At 34.1% G+C, this 19,789-nt stretch overlaps 1 non-coding gene across 1 annotated transcript; it reads left to right on the top strand.

The window, feature by feature from the left end:
• Window positions 1–18,628: 18,628 nt before the first annotated feature.
• On the top strand, window positions 18,629–18,710 carry LOC112132475 (small nucleolar RNA snR60/Z15/Z230/Z193/J17). The gene has a single exon (XR_002914241.2). It is a non-coding gene; the product is annotated as a small nucleolar RNA snR60/Z15/Z230/Z193/J17 (small nucleolar RNA).
• Window positions 18,711–19,789: the final 1,079 nt, after the last annotated feature.

Raw genomic sequence — 19,789 nt, 5'->3', positions numbered from 1 at the left:
ATGGAGAACACTTCAAGTTTATTCCAAAATGATTACTCTTTTTTTCCACTAGCCATGAGAAATTTTTTTTGGAGTTTTTACTATGATAACCTGGTAGGTTTCATGAAAGAAAAATTCATAAAATTGTGGCAACTTTCTAAGGCTACACTTGCAGTAGTTTCTATCTCTCAAATTATTCCACACTCAACCCATGTTAATTAATTATAATGACTATTTCAGTGTTTCTACTACTCATAGCACTAGAATCTTCTAATCCATATACCCAGATACTGAGTGTGACTCTCTGGATTCACCAGTTTGTCCAGAGTTTGGGATGGCAGTTTTTCCTGTGACTACAGTTTTCCGATGGATCCAAAAAACAATCATTAATTTTTACTTTTTCACTTTTTTCTTGCAAGAATGAGAGAGAAGACTTCCATGTTCTTTATATGGCAGGGCTAAAAATCAAAGTCCTCCATAATGATGTTTTTTAAAATTCATTAAAAATATGTCCTTATATTTTAAGAGACAAATGTAAAGACACATGTTGGAAAATATGGCCAAGAATAAATAGAGAAAAAGACAAAATGTAATGAAATAAGTATGACAAAGTTTAATAACTATAGACACGGAATATATTGAACTACTCTGTATAAATTCTTAGCAAAATTAGAATACCTACATGGATAGATAATTTATAGGAATAAATACATTTTATGCACACTGAAAAGGTTATATAAGAGAAAGGCAGACACATGATTATTTCAATATGCATAAAGGATACGAAGCTGTAGTTCTATCCAGATAAATAGGATCTACTTTTGATGGTTTTACAAGTGGTAACTATCAGAACTTTGAAAACTAGATAATTGCCATGTAATGTAAACTTTCTCGGATATAATGAAAATCTCCTCACTCACTGTAACTTTAATATCCAAATCAAATAAGAATGCCATATGTGTCTATGAATATAAACATAAATAGATTAACACAAGTCTGTTCATCTCACATACTGCAGTCTTGCTTATGAATATGAGTTCTTAAAAATCTCATTAAATCCTGTTAAAAATCTTATTAATAGTCAATATTGAATTAGAGATCTTAGTCAAAGTAATAAAGTAAAATATCATATGTATAAATATTAAAAAAGTGAAGTTACCATTTTTTATTTGTAATTTCTATTATAGTAAAGTATAAAAAAGTCACCTGATCATACTATTAGCACATACAATAATGAGCTTTTTTATTCTAGATATGAATCAGCATAAAAACATCAAGTACTTTCTTACGTGTTAGCAGAAGTCAATAGAAAATAAAATCATATTCAAATTATAGAAAAAACCTACTAATGACAAGAAATAATAAAGATCTAAATAAAATGGAAAACAAACACAAAAAATAACAATCAGAGACCACAACGCTGTCAACTCTTGGTGAAAGACTTATTTGACCAGCAGCTCTTTTTTGTTTTGTTTTGTTTTGTTTTGTTTTGTTTTTAAAGACAATGAATTTGAATGATTAATATAAATGCATATAATACACATAGTACTTTTTCATAACCTACCAGTTTCTATTTCTTTTATTTTGTTTATTTTTAGTAATTGTGGGTATACAATAGGTGTATATATTTATGGGTACAAGCATACAATGTATAATGATCAAGTCAGGATAATTGGGGTATCCATCCCTCAAGCACTTAACATTGTTTTTTGTGTTAGGAACATTCCAATTCTACTTTTTCAGTTATTTAAAAATACATAATAAATTACCATTGACTAATTTTCTATTTTGTTTTACTCCTAATCAGCTTCTTTTGTTAATATTTCTTCCTTTGGCACTAGAGACGTAGGTATTTGCTACCCCCACCATAAATATTTTCTAGAAATTGGATAAAATTGGGTAATATATTATTTAAACACAGGACCCTATTTTAAAAATAATAATATCCTCCTAATTAGTCTATAAATTTAATATAATCAGTAATATAAATTCTAGATATAATAACTCTAATATAATTCCAATCAAAAACCAAATATAACTTTTTAAGCAACTTTACAACCTAAGCCTAAACTTCATATGAAAAAGAAAAACAGGAAACAGTAGTTATGATTATTTTAAAGATGGGTGATGTGGTAGAATTTTCAGTAAAAGTGGAAGCCCCATATAAGTTAACAGAAATGAATATAATGTAGTATTGACATAGCCAAGAAATTGACATTCGTATAACAAATATGCCATATCAAATAAGTTGGATAAAGAATGCTCTTTTCGATATAATTCAGGATCATGATTATATAATTGGCAAAATACACAAATACTGTATCTTAATGTAAGCTTGGAAATGAGATGGTATGTTTAACTGCAAAATAGAATGAAGATGTAACAATTGGCTAAAATTACCACGTTATAATTTAAACATTGTATTAATAATAGACAACGGAGAGGTTCAAAAAACCTTATTACCAACATATATAAGTGACAAATCATTAATATCCAGAATATACGGAAAATTTCTAAAAAATTAATCAATTGAAAAAACACCACGAATCTTTTAAATATAAATCTCAGCATCACACAATATACCCATGCACATGTAACCAACTTGCACATGTAACCACTGAATCTAATACAAAATATAAAATTATAAAAAAATCAAATGTTCATATCATGTAATACAATATCAATTGACTAAAAATAGAGTATGATTTTCTTCTCTATAAGTTGTTTAATATAAAATGTTATGTATATTCAAACTATTTTGTGATTTTATTTTAATCTTAGTAATTTTTGTGTTTTTGAGATGTCCTAAAACTTGAAAGTTGCAACTTTTATAATAAAAATGTATTATTTACAAAGAAGAAAAAAAAAGAAAAGAACTCTGGCATATAAAACCTGAATATAATTTTGATTTTATCACTTCCTAGCTATTTAATACCGAGAAAATTATTTAAGCTCTTTGACCGTCAGTTTCCTCATGTCTAAAATGTAGCTGGAAATAGTTATGTCATCAGTGTATGGTTCAGATTAACATGGGATAATGCAGTTAACATACTAGTCATTTTAAAATAGCATTTTTTTTCACCTTTTCCTAAATTAAATATCCAAATTCTGGTATCTATTTTTAATATGTTCTGGTCTAGGTTATAGAGCTTCAATTCCATATTAACTTCTTTTTAACCTTATTCTTTTCCTGTGACAATAAGTTCACTGTGTTCACAAGATAAACAACGGTTGGGGACCTGTCAACCTTTTTAAGTTTCCTTCAGATCATTTCCACATGGTAGAAGAGAAAATAAATGTGGAAAAGCTCAGTCGGCTTTTTATCTTCCACAGCTATCTCTTTTGAGGACAAAAGTTCTGGCTTTTTTTTTTTTTTTTTGGTTGATTCATTATTTATAATTCTCCAGGAAGATCATGAGGTCAGGATCATGAGGTATCAGATCATGAGGTCAGAAGATCAAGAACATTCTACACAGTGAAACCCCATCTCTACTAAAAATACAAAAAATTAGCCAGGTGTAGTGGCACGTGCCTGTAGTCCCAGCTACTCAGCCAGCTGAGGCAGGAGAATCACTTGAACCCGGGGGGCAGAGATTGCAGTGAGCCAAGATCCTGCCACTGCAGTCCAGCCTGGGTGACAGAGCGAGACTCCTTCTCAAAAGCAAAAGAAAAAAAAAAAAAAAAAAGAAAAGAAAAAAGAAGCAGCACAGCCCAGCCCCCATACTCTTTATATATGTAAAACAAAAATACTTTAAAATGTAAATAAATTAAAATTTTCATTATTTCACTCACAGAGATGACAGTTTGTCCAATTTGTATAGGTTTCTTTTGAAAATTGATTTTCTATGTATATATTGACAGAAATGCACATACCCATAGTTATAGTAATGCACATATATACATTTAAATATGTACAAAGATAATTATTTGTAAGTGTGTGTGCACATGGAATATATTTGTGTGTGTGTTTGTGTTGTATCTTCTCACTGAGAAGGTGTTACATATGTTTTAATATTTGGTATAGATATTATGGCATTGGTAATTTTTAATTAAAACTTTGAACTTTGTGGATGTAGGAGTACCAAATCAATACACTGATGCCAGCTTTATGCAAATTGTTTGATAAAGTTGATGAGAACATGGTTAACACTTAATGGAAACTTAGTACATTCTAGGTAAGGAGATCTCTATATGCTCTAACTCACGCAGTTCACACAATATCCCTAGGAAATATGAATCCTTATTGTCTGCACTATATAGATCAGGCATTAGAGGCCTTGGTAGGAGCAATTTGCACAAAGTCATGTATCTGGTAAAGAGTGAAGCTAGTATCTAATGACTGACATTCTTACCTTAGAGCATGTGCTCCTACTACTCTCTGATGCAGAATAATTCAAAAGTATTTTCAGAAAGAATCAGTAAATAAATTTATAGTACCACTTTTATTAATTATTTATTAATAAAATTTGCTGTGTTAAAAAACATTTTAATTAAAAGATATATGCCTGAAATTATGTTCATTTTTTTTTAGCTTGTGATAGCCAATCATTTGGACTCTTGCCTTGAGTGAGCTAGATTGATGATTTTTATAAAACTAATTAGCAGAATTGGCTACATTTTGCTAACTGCATATGGTATTCATGTTGATTTGATAGGCTGCTTAACTTTAATTGTATTACATGCCAGACAAATATACACACTACCAAACATAAATATACATATGTAAAATTTGGAATATTTACATAGTCTTGCAATATTTCATAATAATTATTAATTTATTCATACTCAAATAACCTAATATTTGGCTCATATGTTTCTATTATTCCAAACATAGTTTTCTGCTTTCTGAAGCAACAAGATCTCTCAATGTCATCTTGCACATTTCTGCTCCAGCCTCTAGAACAATCTTTTATCCAAGGCCCCTAAATTTTTTTAGTGTAGACTGGTATTCAGAAACAACCAGGTTAAGGTATGCTCATTGTCACTAGTGTGTAAATAATTTTAGGTCCTTGTAGCAAATAGAGTTGAAACACACACACACACACACGCAAATGCATAGACATTTATAAATATATATGTCTAAATATGTATACATTCATATATCAACTCTAATCCTATATTTATGCATATGACTCTTATGTGTGTATCTATCTGTAATATGTTAAAAAACGTAAGTTAAACCCCAAAACTTAGGGTATATTCTACTATTCTACTTTCCATATTTGCAACTTCCTTATCCAGCAGCTGAAAAGTACAGTAACTGAAATAAAAAAAACATTAGTGGGGTTCAGTAGCACATTTGAACAGGAAGAAAAAAGAATCAGTAAACTTGAAGATAGGAAAATCAAAATTTTAAGTTTGAGAAAAAGAAAAAAGAAGTTTGAAGAAAAACGAACAGAGTATAAGGGACTTGTGGTACACCATTAAGTGGATTGATATACATATTGAGGCTATCAAAAGGAGAAAAAGAAAAAATGTGGAGCAGAGAGAATATTTCGAAAGGTAGTGGCAAAACAACCCAGATTTGATGAAAGAAATGTATCTACAAATTAAGAAGAGCAACAAACTTTGGTAAGAATAAACCCAAGGAAATCTATGGTGAAACATATTATGATCAAATTGTTGAAAGGTAAATACAAAGAAAATTTTGAAAGCAGAAAGAGAAAAGAAACTCATTATATACAAGGAATCCTTATAAGATAATCAGCCAATTTCTTATCAGAAACCCTAGAGACCAGAAGGCAGTTGGATGATATTTTTAAAGTGCCACAAAATTAAAAATCAACTGAGTACTATGTATCCAGCAAAATTAACCTTCAAAAGTGAAGAAGAAATAAAGATATTCTGAAATAAATAAATCTGAGGGAGTTCATAACCCTGCCCCTGCCCTACAAGAAATGCTGAAAGATGTCCTTCAGGTTGACATAATAGGACACTAGATGGTATCTCAAACCTGTATGAAGATATAAAGATCTTCACTAAGGGGAAATAAATTGGCAAATATAAAAGCCAGTACTATTGTAATTTTGGTTTGTAATTTCACTTTTTACAGAATTTAAAAAGCAAATGCAAAACGTAAGTATTGATCTATGTTACTAGGCACACAACATATAACAATGTAATTCGTGATACATAGAAGTTGAGATTTTGTATGTGTTTTGTGTTAATTTCATATGAGTTCATACAAGATTGTTAAGTCTTAAGGATATTATATATATATATATATTATATACTCCATGCTAACCACACAAACACATACAAGCTATAAAATATTCTAAAAAGGAAATGAGATATAAATAAGAAATTTTACCACCAAAAATAAACTACAAAATTGGTAGAGAAATGAGTAACTAAAAAGTTATAATACGTACTGAAAACACGTACCATACACAGAACCATATACAGAACACTCCACTCAACAACATCAGAACACACAGTTTTCTCAAGCATCAGTAGAACATTTTCCAGTATAAACAATATGTTAACATAACATGTTGTATGTATTTTGTATGTGTTTTATGTTAATTTCATATGAGTTCATACATGATTGTTAAGTCCACAAAACAATTAGGCCACAAAACAACCTAAAAAGATTGAAATGACATCAAATATCTTTTCTGATTACAATGAGATGAAACTAGGAATCAATAAAATAAATACAACTGGAAAATTCTCAAGTAAGTGAAAATTAAAACACTTTTAACCACTAATGGGTCAAAGAAAAAATTAAAAAAGAAATTAGAAAATATTTTAGGAAAAATGAAAATGAATAAGCCAGCCTGGGCATCATGTCAAAACCTCGCCTCTACAAAAAATACAAAAATTAGCTGGGCATGGTGGCATTTGCCTGTAGTTCCAGCTACTCAGGAGACTGAGGCAGGAAGATCACTTGAACCCAGGAGGTCAAGGCTGCAGTGAGCTGTACCCCATTGGGCAACACAGCAAACCCATGTCTAAAAAAAAAAAGAAAAAAAAGGAAAAAGAAAAGAAAGAAAATAAATAATATACCTAAATTTTTTGAAGGCAGCAAAAGCAGTAATAACAGAGAAATTTATGGCTTTGAATATATACATTAAAGAACAGGTAATACCTTAAATCGATAACCTAACTTTATAACTTAAGGAAGTAGAGAATACAGAGCAAACTCAATCTAAAGCTAACAAATAGAAGGGAATAATAAAAAGTAAGCACAGAAAAATAAAGAACAAAAATAAATTTAAAAATCCACAAAACCATATGTTGGTTATTTCAGAAAATCCACAAAACTGCCCAATCCTTAGCTAAAATACACGTTTTAAAAGAAGTGAGACTCAATGTATTAAAATCAGAAAAAAGTAAGGATATTACTGAAGTTTTACAGAAATAAATAAAGATTATGAGATAATACTATGAGCAACTGTATGCCAGCAGAAAGCATATCTTAGATAAAATGGACAAATTCCAGATTTCTATAAAAACATAATCTACCAAAACTGATTTAAAAAGACACAGAAAATCTGAATATACTTATATTAGAAAGGAGATAGAATCACAAACTTCCGAGCAAAAGTTCAGAACTAGGTGACGTGACCAGTGAATTCCACAAAACATTTAAAGCAGAAATAACAATCCTCTTAAAACTGTTCCAAAAAATAGAAAAGGAGGGAGCACTTTCTAGTACATTTTATGAGGTGAGCATTACCATGACACCAAATCCAGACAAGACCAATAAAATTATAGGCCAATATCCTATGTGAATATTGATACCACAGTCCCCAACAAAATACTAGCAAACAGATCTAAGTAGTGTACTAAAAAATTATAAATTACAGTCAACTGAAAGTTATTCCTGGAATTAAACGTTGATTCAACATACACAAATTAATATAATATACTACATTAATAAACTGGAACTAATTTTTTTTTAATTATTGTAAACATGAGGTCTCACTATATTGCTTAGGCTGGTCTTGAACTCCTAGTCTCAAGCAATCCTCTCACTTCAGCCTCCCAAAGTGTTGGGATTACAGGCATGAGCCACAGCGCCAGGCCTAAATGCCATATATTTAAGAACCACAGATCACTTCATACTCAATGGTGAAAGAGTGAAATAGTTTCCCCTGAAATCAGCATCCAGACATGGATAGTCATTTTGTCATTTCCATTCAATGTAGTATTGGAAATTTAGCCAGAACGATTAGCCAAGTAAAAGGAACAAAAGACATCCAAATTGAAAAGAAATAAGCAAAATTAACTGCTTTCACAGATGGCAGTATTTATATGTAGAAAACATTGTAGATTCCAAAATAAAACCATTAGAGCAAATGAACAAATTCACCAAGGTTTCAGGATATAAAATTTACAAACATTTTACACACAAAAAAGAAACCTAAAAAGGAAATTAAAAAAATTATTTACGGTACCATCAAAAAGAATAAAATACTTAGGCACATATTTAATAAAGGAAGTGATAGACTTGTGCACTGAAAACTCCAAAACATTGCTAAAAAATTAAAGACAACTAAGCGGAAAAATATCCTATGTTCCTGTATTGAAAGACTATATTCTTACCATGACAATACTTATATAAATTTAAGCAAAAATAAATATAAGTTAATATAACTATATATTTTATGTGTTATAGAAACATATAACATTTATCATTGATGTGTTTTAGATATTCTGAATTGTGTTTTCTTACTCTGAAATGTGTCGTTTTTGTTTTAGTAGGTAGTTAAATTGGCTGGACTTAAACTCCAAATTTTGTCTTTCTTGCAGTGGAAATCAGTTCATTTTTCACAGTCTTACTGCTGCTACCTTCTGCTGAACTCTTGGTTGAATCCCACACTTTTTCTCAAAGATTCAACCAAGAAGCTCGGCAGTGTTTGCACATAGATCTTGAGGCTCCATTTATTAGTCGCGTTAAGGACCATGAACTCTTATCTCTGATTTTTTCCTGTTGCTGCAAAGATGTTTGATTGTCATCAGGTGAAAAGTCATACAAACACAAACATTTCCGTATGCATTCCTTTCTTTCAAGGAATGACTACTCTCAAGTTTCTCCCTAATTTTGTTCACTTTCTAGTGTCTTCAAATGTTTGTCTTCACATTCTTAATATTGTTGTCCAGGGTTTATAATTATTATCAGCTAGAGGGAAAGTCTAATAAGTACTACCATTACTGGTACTCTACTTTTAATAACTCAAAAACAGTACCACTGTCTATATGCCTTCATTTATTTATCTTACTATGTTTATTGAGAACAGATAGACATTCTCAAACAATGCTCATTAATGATATTTCAGTAATCTACAATAATGATAATTTGTCTTTGATAAAATTTAACTGCTGACTTCGAGCCATTCATTGATGTCTTCAGTCACCACAGAACTGTTGTGTGTCATTTTTTGCTTCTCTCTTTGTGGAGCCTTTCAGATTCCCCTGTTACGAAGGAAATCATTTTCAACTTTTAGTAACTTTGTCTACACTTAGGTAAGCACTTTTTACTACGACAAGCAGGCACAGTAAATCCTGCTCTCCTTCCTTCATTTGGTAATCATTCAATCACATATAAGCTTGTATACCAAATTTCATCCATTATTCCCAGATGCTGTAAACATGTCTGTCACTCTTGCCAATGAGTGTCATCCAGACAGCAGATTAGTATATAATGCCTTTGTACAATTATTGTTGTATTGTAGTACTGAAACCCATTATAATGTACTTTTCATAGTTTTGTAATGTGGTAACGTTTTTAGTTTAGTATAAGCCCAAGTATTTTGCAGCAAATATTTTGTTTGTAAAAAAATAATAATAATAATAAATACAAGCGTATCTCATATTTATTGAGCTTCACTTTATTGTGTTTCTCATAGATTGCCTTTTACAAATGAAGGTTAGTGGAAACCCTGCCACAAGTAGGTCTATTGGTGCCATTTTTCCAGCACTATGCCTTCAGGTTTGCAGGTCACTTTTTGTTAATTCTTGCCATATTTCAAACTTTTTCATTATTATTGTATGTGTTATAGTGATTTGTGATCAGTGATTTTTGATGTTATTATTGTGATAGTTTTGGAGTGCCACAAACTGCCCTCCCATATAAGTTGGTGAACTTAATTGAGAAGTGCTATGTGTGTTGCCACTGCTCCACCCAACCAGCTATTGCCCCATGTCTCTGCCTCTCTTCAGGCTTCTCTATTCCCTAAGCCACAACAATATTAAAATTATGCCAATTAATAACCATACAATAGCCTTTAAGTACTTATTTCAAAAGAAGAAGAGTTGCATGTCTCTCACGTTAAATCAAAAGCTAGAAATTATTAAGCTTAATGAGGTAGGCATGCTGAAAATTGAGACCACCTGAAAGCTAGGCCTCTTTTGCCAAACACATGGCTAAGCCGTGAATGCTAAGAAAAAGTTCTTGAAGGAAATTAAAAAATGCTGTTCCAGTGAACACATGCATAAGAGAAGCAGCGTTGCTGATATGAAGAAAGTTTAAGTGGTCTGAATAGAAGACCAAATTAGCCACAATATTTTCCTAAGCGAAAGCCAAATCCAGAGCAATGCCCTAACTTTCTTCAATTCCCTGAATGCTAAGAGAGATGAGGAAGCTGCAGAAGAAAAGTTGGAAGCTAGCAGAGGTTGATTCATGAGGTTTAAGGAAAGAGGTCATCTTCATAACATAAAAGTGCAAGGTGAAGCAGCAAATTCCAATGTAGAAGCTACAGAAAGTTGTCTAAAAGCTCTAAGATAATTGATAAAGGTTGCTACGCTGAGCAACAGATTTTTCAATGTAGACTTTTAAAAAACCTTTTATTGAAAGATGATGCTATCCAGGACATTCATTTAAAAAATATTTCCATAGGTTATTGGGGAACAGGTGGTGTTTGGTTACATGAGTAAGTTCTTTAGTGGTGATTTGTGATATTTTGTTGCACCCATAACCTAAGCAGTATACAGTGCACCTAACTTGCAGTCTTTTATCCCTCACCTCCTTTCTACTCTTTCTCCCTGAGTCCCCAAAGCCCATTGTGTCATTCTTATGCCTTTGCATCCTCACAGCCTAGTTCCCATTTATGAATGGGAACATACTATGTTTGGTTTTCTATTCCTGAGTTACTTCACTTAGAATAATAGTCTCTAATCTCATCCCGGTTGCTGCGAATGTCATTAATTCATTCCTTTATTTGGTTGAGTAGTATTCTGTTGTAAACATATACACCACAGTTTCTTTATCCAGTTGTTGATTGATGGGCATTTGGGTTGGTTCCACATTTTTGCAATTGTGAATTGTGCTGCTACAAATATGCATGTGCAAGTGTCTTTTTCATATAATGACTTCTTTTCCTCTGGGTAGATATCCAGTAGTAGGATTTCTGGATCAAATGGTAGTTCTACTTTTAGTTCTTTCTTCATACTGCTTATCATGGTGGTTGTACTAGTTTACATTTTCACCAGCAGTGGAGAAGTGTTCCCTGTTCACTGCACCCATGCCAACATCTATTATTTTTTTATTATGGCCATTCTTGCAGGAGTAAGGTGATGTCACATTGTGGTTTTGATTTGCATTTCCCTGATCATTAGTGATGTTGAGCATTTTTCCATATGTTTGTTGGCCATTTGTATATCTTCTTTTGAGAATTGCCTGTTCATGTCCTTAGCTCACTTTTTGATGGGATTGTTTGTTTCATTGTTGCTACTTTGCTTGAGTTCATTGTAGATTCTGGATATTAGTCCTTTGTCAGATGTATAGATTGTAAAGATTTTCTCTCACTCTATGGCTTGTTTGTTTATTCTGCTGACTGTTCCTTTTGTTGGGCAGAAGCTCTTTAGTTTAATTAAGTTCCAGCTATTTATCCTTGTTTTTATTGCATTTGCTTTTGGGTTCTTGCTCATGAAATCCTTGCCTAAGCCAATGTCTAGAAGGTTTTTCTCCGATGTTATCTTCTAGAATTTTTAGTTTCAGGTCTTAGGTTTAAGTCCTTGATTCATCTTCAGTTGATTTTACATAAGGGGAGAGATGACAATCCAGTTTCATTCTTCTATATGTGGCTTGCCAAATATCGTACCACCATTTGTTGAATAGGGTGTCTTTTCCCCACTGTATGTTGTTTGGTTTGTCAAAGATCAGTTGGCTGTAAGTATTTGGGTTTATTCTGGGTTCAGTATTCTGTTCCATTGGTCTATATGCCTATTTTTATACCAGTACCATGCTGTTTTGGTGACTATGGCCTTATAGCATAGTTTGAAATCAGGTAATGTGATGCTTCCAGATTTGTTCTTTTTGCTTAGTCTTACTTTGGCTATGTGGTCTCTTTTTTGGTTCCTTATGAATTTTAGTATTGTTTCTTCTGGTTCTGTAAAAAATTATGGTGGTATTTTGATGGGAATTGCATTAAATTTGTAGATTGCTTTTGGCAGTATGGTCATTTTCACAACATTGATTCTACCCATCCATAAGTATGGGATGTGTTTCCATTTGTTCATGTCATCTGTGATTTCTTTCAGCAGTGTTTTTTAGTTTTCCTTGTAGAGGTCTTTCACCTCCTTGGTTAGGTGTATTCCTAACTTTTTTTTTTTTTTTGCAGCTATTGTAAAAGGGGTTGAGTTCTTGATTTGATCCTGAGGTTGGTCACTGTTAGCGTATAGGAGAGCTACTCATTTGTGTACATTAATTTTGTATCCAGAAACTTTGCTGAGTTATTTTATCAGTTCTAGGAGTTTTTTGGAGGATTCTTTAAGGTTTTCTAGGTAAAAAAGTATCATCAGTAAACAGCAACAGTTTAACTTCCTCTGTACTGATTTGGGTGCCCCTTATTTCTTTCACTTGTGTGATTGTTCTGGCTAGGACTTCCAGTACAGCGTTGAATAGAAGTGGTGAGAGTGGGCATCCTTGTCTTGTTCCAGTTCTCAGAATGCTTTCAACTCTTCCCTATTCAGTATTATGTTGGCTGTGAGTTTGTCATAGATGACTTTCATTACATTGAGGTATGTCCGTTGTATGTCGATTTTGCTGAGAGTTTTAATCATAAAGAAATACTGGATTTTGGGCTGGGTGCAGTGGCTCATGCCTGTAATCCCGCCACTTTGGGAGGCCGAGGCTGGTGGATCACCTGAGGTCAGGAGTTCGAGACCAGCCTGGCCAACATGCTGAAACCCTTTCTCTACTAAAAATAATAATTTAAAAAAATTAGCTAGGCATGGTGGTGGGCAGGTGCCTGTAATCCCAGCTACTCGGGGGGCTGAGGCAGGAGAATCACTTGAATCCATGAGGCAGAGGTTGCAGTGAGCCAAAATTTTGCCATTGTACTCGAGCCTGGGTGACAAGAGGAAGGCTCCATCAAAAAAAAAAAAATACTGAATTTTGTTAAATACTTTTTCTGCCTCTATTGAAATGATCATTTGATTTTTGTTTTTAATTCTGTTCATGTGGTGTACCACATTTACTGACTTGCGTATTTCAAAAAAATATTTCTGGATCACTAGTATGAAACACGCCTGATTATGGTGGATTATCTTTTTAATATGTTGTTGGATTTGGTTAGCTAGCATTTGGTTAAGGATTTTTGCATCTACGTTCATTGGGGATATTGGTGTGTAGTTTTCTTTTTTTTGGTTATGTCTTTTCCTGGTTTTGGGATTAGGGTGATAGTGACTTCATAGAATGATTTAGGGAGGATTCCCTCTGTCTATATTCTGTAGAATAATATCAATTGGATTTCTAACAATTCTTTGAATGTCTGATGTAATTCAGCTGTGAATTCATCCAGACCTAAACTTTTTTTTTGTTGATGATTTTTTTAATACCATTTCAATCTCGCTGCTTGTTATTTGTCTGTTCAAAGTATCTAATTCTTCCTGATTTAAGTTAGGAGAATTGTATCTTTCCAGGAAGTTATCCATCTCTTCTAGCTTTTCCAGTTTGTGCAGATAGAGGTGTTCATAGCAGCCTTGAATGATTTTTTATATTTCTGTGTTGTCAGTTATTATGGTTCCCATTTCGTTTCTACTAGAACTTATTTGGATTTCCTCTATTCTGTTCTTGATTAATCTTGCTAATGGTCTCTCAATTTTATTTACCTTTTCAAAGAACCAGCTTTTCATTTCATTTGTCTTTTGTATTGCTTTTTGTTGTTGTTTCAGTTTCAATTAGTTATCTGATCTTGGTTATTTCCTTTCTTCTGCTGGGTTTCGACTTGGTTTGTTCTTATTTGTCTAGTTCATTGAGGCGTGACCTTAGATTGTTTGTGCTCTTTCAGACTTTTTGATGTAGGTATTTAGGGCTATGAACTTTCCTCTTAGCACTGCCTTTGCTTTATCTTAGAGGTTTTGATAGGTTGTGTTACTATTGTTGGTCAATTCAAGTAATTTTTTAATTTCCGTCTTGATTTCATTGTTGACCCAATGATCATTCAGGAGCAGATTATTTAATTTCCATGTATCTGCATGGTTTTGAAGATTCCTTTTGCAGTTGATTTCCAGTTTTATTCCACTGTGGTCTGAGAGAGTGCTTCATATAATTTCAATTTTCTTAAATTTATTGAGACTTGTTTTGTGTGGCACATGATATGGTCTATCTTGAAGAAAGTTCCATGAGCTGAATAATAGAATGTCTATTCTCTGGTTATTGTGTAGAATGTTCTGTAAATATCTGTTAAGTTCATTTGTTCCAGGGTACAGTGTAAATTCATTGCTTCTTTGTTGACTTTTTGTCTTGATGACCTGTCTAGTGCTGTCAGTGGAGTATTGAAGTCCCCCACTATTATTGCGTTGGTGTCTGTCTCATTTCCTAGGTCTAGTTGTAATTGTTCTATACATTTGGGAGCGCCAATGTTAGGTGCATGTATATTTAGGACTGTGATATTTTTCTGTTTACAAGGCGTTTTATCATTATATAATGTCCTTCTTTGTCTTCTTAAACTGCTGTTGTCTTAAAGTCTGTTTTGTCTGTTGTAAGAATAGCTACTCTGGTTTGTTTTTGGTGTCCATTTGCATGGTAGGTCTTTTTCCACTCCTTTGTCTTAAGTTTATGTGAATCTTTGTGTGTTAGGTGAGTCTCATGAAGGTAGCAGATAGTTGGTTGGTGAATTCTTATTCGTTCTGCAATTCTGTATCTTTTAAGTGGAACATTTAGGTCATTTACATTCAACGTTAGTATTGAGCTAGATTCCATTCATAGTGTTATTTGTTGCCTGTATACTTCTTTTTTAAATTATATTTTTGTTTTATAAGTCCTGTGACATTTATACTTTAAAGAGATTCTGTTTTGATGTATTTCCTGGATTTGTTTCAAGGTTTAGAGCTCCTTTTAGCAGTTCTTGTAGTGCTGGCTTGGCAGTGGTGGATTCTCTCAGCATTTGTTTGTCTGAAAAAGACTATATCTTTCCTTCTTTTATGAAACTTAGTTTCATTGGATACAAAATTCTTGGCTGATAATTGTTTTGTTTAAGGACACTGAAGATAGGGCCCCAATCCCTTCTAGCTTGTAGGGTTTCAGCTGAGAAATCTGCTGTTAATCCAATAGGTTTTTCTTATAGTTTACCTGACATTTTTGCCTCTCAGCTCTTAAGATTCTTTCCTTTGCCTTAACTTTAGATCACCTGATGACAATGTGCCTAGGTGAAGATCTTTTTGTGATGATTTCCCAGATGTTCTCTGAGCTTCTTGTATTTGGATGCTTATGTCTCTAGCAAGGCTGGGGAAGTTTTCCTTGATTTTTCACCCAAATACATGTTCCAAAGTTTTAGATATCTCTTCTTCCTCAGGACTGCCAATTATTCTTAGGTTTGGTCATTTAACATAATCCTAGACTTCTTGAAGGCTTTGTTCATATTTTCTTATTCTTTTTTTCTTTGTCTTTGTTGGATTGGGTCAATTTGCAAACCTTGTCTTCAAGCTCTGAGGTTCTTTCTTCTGCTTGTTTGATTCTATTGCTGAGAATTTCCAGAGCATTTTATATTTCTGTAAGTGTGTCCATTGTTTCCCGAAGTTTTGATTGTTTTTTACTTATACTATCTATTTAAGATTTCTTCCATGATTTCTCATATCATTTTTTTTATTTTCTATAATTGAGCTTTGCCTTTCTCTGGTGCCTCCTTGGTTAGCTTAATACCTGACCTTCTGAATTCTTTTTCGGTTAAATCAGGGATTTCTTCTTGGTTTGGATCCATTGCTGGTGAGCTAGTATGATTTGTTGAGGGTGTTAAACAACCTTGTTTTTTCATATTACCAGACCTGGTTTTCTGGTTCCTTCTCATTTGGGTAGGCTATGTCAGAGGGAAGGTATAGGGCTCAATGCTCTTGTTTAGATCCTTTTGTCCCAGGGGCTGTTCCCTTGATGTAGTACCCCTTCTTTTTTCCTAGGGATGTGGCTTCCCAAGAGCTGAGCTGCAGTGATTGTTATTTCATTTCTGGATCTAGCCACTCAACAGGTCTGCTAGGCTCCAGGCTGGTACTGGGGGTTGTCTGGACAGAGTCCTGAGACGTTAAACTCTCTGTGGGTCTCTCAGCTGTAGACACCAGTACCTGTTCTGGTGGAGGTGGTGGTAGGGGGATATGTATTCTTTGAGAGTCCTTACTTTTGCTCGTGTAATGCACTATTTTTGTGCTGGTTGGCCTCCTGCCAGGAGGTGGTATTTTCAAGAAAGCATCAGCTGTGGTAGAATGGGGAGGATCAGAGAGTGGGCGGGGTCCTCTAACTCTCAAAACTGTATGCCCTTTTTCTTCAGCTACCAGATGGTATAGGGAAGGACCATCAGGTGGGGCAGGGCTAGGCATGTCTGAGCTCAGACTCTTCTTGAGTGGGTCTTGCTGTGGCTACTGTGCAGGATGGGGGTGTGGATTCCAGGTCAATAGAGTTGTGTTCCCAGGAAGATTATGTCTGCCTTTGCTGTTTATGCAGGTTGTTAGGGAAGTGGGGGAAAGCCAGCAGTCGTAGGACTTACCCAGCTCCCACAAAACCCAAAAGACCAGTCTCACTCCCATTGTTGCCCCCACTCCCAACAGCACCAAGTCTGTTTCCAGGCAGTAGGCAAGCAGTGATGAGAACTTGCCCCAGGCTACCATCTTCCCAGCTGTGAAAGCAATAGGGTTTTCGTGCTTTCCCACCTGTGGAGTCTGTGTACGGGACTCACGCCCTCTCCCAAGTTCTGGCCAGGAGACTTCTCATTCATTTGGAATTGTTATAAAGTTTGGCTAGATGTTTTCTTCTTCCTGTGGCCTTTTCCCAGTACTGCTAGCAACCTGCCCCAAGGTCCCCTGTGGGGCAAGGCAGAAATGGCTTCCTAGGGGACCCATAAGGCTTTATCTGCTGCTTCCTCTACCCCTGTATTTTGCTTGGATCTGTAAATTGACTCAGCTCCAGGTAAGGTCAGAATCTTCTGCTGTGATCCAGACATTCATGTTCCCTAGTGAGGGTGTGTGTTCAGGGGTGGATGACCCTCCTTTCCCACTTTCACAGTTTGGGCACTCACAATATTTGGAGTATCTCCTGGTTCCTGCAGAAGCAATCTGCTTCCTTTAGAGGGTCATGGGTTCTCTTGGCTTTTCAGATTTATTCATGTAGTAGTTCTAAAGCAAACATTCACAGTGCAATACTCCACATGCTGCTCTGTCCATCCAAGTGGATGCTGTAATCTAGTCCTGCTTCCCATCCACCATGATCCCCTTATCCAGTACTTTCTTAACTAGAGAGAAGTCAATGCCTGTCTTTAAAGATTTAAAGGGTAGGCTGACTCTCTTGTTAAAGGCTAATGCAGCTGGTTACTTTAAGTTGAAGGCACTGCTCATTTTACCATTCTGAAAATCCTAGGACCCCTAAGAACTATGCTAAATCTACTCTGACTGTGGCCTAGAAATGGAACAACACAGCCTGGTTGACAGCGCATCTGTTTAAAGCATGGTTTATTGATTGATAATGCACATGGTCTCCAAGAGCTCTGATGGAGACATTCAAGGAGACTAATATTGTTTTCCTGCCTCCTAACACTATGTTCATTCTGCAGCCTATGGATTCAGAAGTAATCTCGACTTTTGAGTCTTATCATTTAAGAAGTAAGTTAAATAAGGCTATAGGTACCATAGATAGTAATTCCTATGATGGATCTGGGAAAAGTAAATTATAAGCCTTCTGGAACTGATTCTTCATTCTAGATATTACTAAGAGCATTAGTGATCCATGGGGTAGGATAAAGTATCAACATTAACAGGAACTTGGAAGAAGTTGATTCCATCTCTCAAAAATAATTTTAGGGGATTCAATACTTCAGCAGAGGGAGTAACTCTAGATGTGGTAGAAATAATAAGAGAACCAGAATTAGAAGTGAATCCTAGAAATGTGAGTCAATTACTATAATTTCTAATAAATACTAATAAAACCCAATTGGATGAGGAGTTACTTCTTATGGATGAGCAAATAAAGTAGATTCTTAAGATTGAATCTACACCTGTTGAAAATGCTGTGAATATTGTTGAATAGACAACAAAAAATTTAGAATGTTACATAAACATAGTTGAGAAAGCAGTGGCAGGGATTAAGAGGATTGATACCAATTTTTAAAGAAGTTTTACTGTTGGCAAAATGCTATCAAACAGTATCACATGCTACAGAGTAATATTTCATAAAAGGAAGAGTCAATGTGGCAAACTTCATTGTTTCATTTTAGTAAATTGCCACATACAATGATGATAATACAGTTCAGCAGATAAAAACCGATTAGCAATATTAAGTGTTTCACTCCTTTCTGATGTAAAACAAAATGTTACAGCCACTGAAACTTCAGAAACCATTGTCCTGATCCGTCAGAAACCATCAACATTGGGGAAAGAGCAATCAGGAAAAATAAAATAAATAAAAGACACCCATATAGGAAAAGAGGAATCCAAATTATGTCTGATTACAGATGATGTGATTTTATACCTAGAAACCCCATAGTCTCTTCCTAAAAGCTTATTGATCTGATAAAGAACTTCAGCAAATTTTCGAGATATGAACTTAGTGTACAACTATGGGTAGCATTTCTATACACCAACAACATCCAAGCTGAGCTCCAAATCAAGAATGCAATCCCATTCACAATAGCCACACAAAGGATAAAAGAACCTAGGAATACAACTAGGGAGGTGAAAGACCTCTACAATGAGAAATACAAAACACTTCTGGAAGAAATTAGAGATGACATAAACAAATAGAAAAACACTCTATGCTCACGGATAGGCTGAATCAATATTGTTAAATGAACATAATGCCCCCCAAAATTTACAGATTCAATGCTATTCCTATCAAACTACCAATGACATTCTTCACAGAACTAGAAAAAGTGATTTTAAAATTTATATGGAACCAAAAAATAGCCCAAGTAGCCAAAGCAATACTAAGCAAGAAGAACAAAGCTGGAGACATTACATTTTCTGACTTCAAACTATGCTATAAGGCTACAAAAACAAAAACAGCATCGTTCTGGTAGAAAAACACACATAGACCAGTGGAATAGAATAGAGAGCCCAGAAGTAATATCACACACGTACAACCATCGATATTTGACAAAATTAACAAAAACAAGCAATGAAGAAATGACTCCCAATTCAATAAATGGTGCTGGGATAACTGACTATCCATATGCAGAAAACTGAAATTGCACCCCTTGCTTACATCATATGAAAATCAATTTTTGTTGATATTCAAAAATAAACTCAACATGGATTAAAGAAAAATATAAAACTCAAAACTATAAAAACCCTGGAAGATAACATAGAAAATACCCTTCTGGACATAGGACCAGGAAAATATTTCATGACAAAGACACCAAAAGCAATTGCAACCGAAACAACAATT

The sequence above is a fragment of the Pongo abelii genome, chromosome 11, assembly GCF_028885655.2.
Source record: "Pongo abelii isolate AG06213 chromosome 11, NHGRI_mPonAbe1-v2.0_pri, whole genome shotgun sequence".
NCBI lineage: Eukaryota > Metazoa > Chordata > Mammalia > Primates > Hominidae > Pongo > Pongo abelii.
Note: the sequence above shows the minus strand (reverse complement) of the source record. Positions and strands in the feature narration are given on the sequence as shown.